Here is a 2,032-nt window from a genome sequence, read left to right as displayed (position 1 = left end):
CTTCGAACTCGATCTGTCTTTTTATGACACAAAACGACCCTGAAAATCCCAGGTCGCTCGCTCAATAAAGCATTCCGGTGAAGCTGAAATGCAGAAGAATGCGGGGAAGAAGAAAACGGAAATCGCTATGCTTTAACATGGTGACTTCCGTTTTCTTCTTCCCCGTATTCTTCTGCATTTCAGCTTTACCGGAATGCTTTATTCGTTCTCGAGTTATCGTGCGGACAGACAGACAGACAGACAGAAAAAGTTGTTTTTGACCAGACGGAGTAATAGGCTTCGCTAATCGCTCAGCCAATGAAGTTAAAATTTTCAGCAAGAATTATGTTGCGAGTTGGTATCAAAGTGTTCGTTTTAGTGGTTTATGTCGACTGCGGCTGTGTTCAGTGTAAGTGCACTTACTCTTTAATTTGCGCATCTTGCCCTCGATTTGTTTCCACCTGACGTGTTCTTCCGTTTTGGCGTAATTGCCAGTTATGGATGTGTTGTGAACTCTAACCCTACTAGCACCTTGCACATTGATTTGCAGTGATGCCATTTTTCTGTTTGCGGTGGATATCCTGTTTAGCGCTTCTAACGAACTTAATGTGTAATTATTTCCTTGTCTGTGTACGTGACTATAGGGATGCCCTACCCTCTTCATTCGGTGTTTCAGTTCGTCTATCATCCAGCAACATCATGCCACTCATACGAGTCGCGGCGGCTGATCGCAAAGTGTCAAAGTTGTTGGTCGCTGAGACTTTGAGTGAGTCATTGAGTGGTGCGATGAAGAAACTCAATCTAATCGGCTCTGATTCTGACTTCAAGGTTAGTGTTTGCTTCTAGTTTCCCACATGTCCTCAAACTCGAACACCTTGGCCTCATAACCTATACTTTCTTTGTTTGTTTGTTCAGTAAACTTTACTTTCATATTTATTCAACAGGTGTGCCTCGAGGAAGATGGTCCGGAGGCAGGAAGCGAAGTTGATTGTGAGGATGTCTTCCAGGAACTTTTGAAGGATGCTTTTTCTCAGAAGAAAAGGTTGAGCTTTCTGATACTCCCAGTTAACTCACAGTGGACAAGGTCTGATTCGTCTGGTACGTAAAGATTATTCTGGTTGGTCCCTTACTTGTTCTGTGACTATCCTATGTATACTATCCTCATGTTCTGTTGTCCTTCTAGAATCGTCTTCATCATTGTTGTCTTCAACTTCGTCTTTATCCTCAACTTTGTCACAATCACCACCCGGATCACCTGCTTCTTCTCTGCAAGCAATTGCCAGCCCAAGTTATTGCACGATGGAGGGGTGGTCTCCACTGCCTATGCGTGATATCGCCCTGGCATTGGATCCCGTGCTGAAGTCACTAGGAGAGCCCGTTGACCAGCAGCCTCGGAACATGTACAAGCTTAAACAAGATGCTGTGAGGGCCGCTTCCATATTCATAACAACCCACATTCTGCTAAGTGTTAAAGATTATCGCCAGTGTAGTTCAATTCATTATGCACAGTCAGTCTTTCACTTTAATAATGGTTTATACAAACCAATCTTCAAGCAGAGCATCAATGGGGAAGTTTGTGGGGATGGTTTTGATGACTTTGTTTTAAAGGTCTATAATGCTGTTTCTTTTGGCAAACCGTCTGACTTGAAGAAAAAGAGAGGGAAACGTTCCTGGGCAGTGGTTCCTGAAGAGAGCAGTGATGTTGACGATCCTGATGTCATTGTGAATCCCTGCAGACATAGTCTTGATTATGGTTGTGTTGCATACAACCCTCCTCTACCAGCTGATGAATCTCCAGAGTCACAAGAAGATAAGAGGCTCATTCTAATCTCATTGACGAAAACTCTGCAGAGGTAATCAAACTTTTGCGCCTTACTTATTCCACTCAAAGAGGAGAAATCATTGCGCGTAAGCCTTTGAAAATAATTGTAACTGACTTCTTTCCACGGTGGCCTCACTTTAAATGTGCCATTAATCTTCTGCAACATGTGAAGACCCTCATGGGCAAAGATATTTTTTTCTATATTTACTGAAGAGTGAGCTAAGAAGGCAA

This window comes from Frankliniella occidentalis, unplaced genomic scaffold, assembly GCF_000697945.3.
Source record: "Frankliniella occidentalis isolate FOCC.00 unplaced genomic scaffold, Focc_3.1 Scaffold257, whole genome shotgun sequence".
In the NCBI taxonomy this organism is placed as follows: Eukaryota; Metazoa; Arthropoda; class Insecta; order Thysanoptera; family Thripidae; genus Frankliniella; species Frankliniella occidentalis.
The sequence above is the reverse complement of the archived record's forward strand: the minus strand, read 5'-3'. Positions refer to the sequence as shown.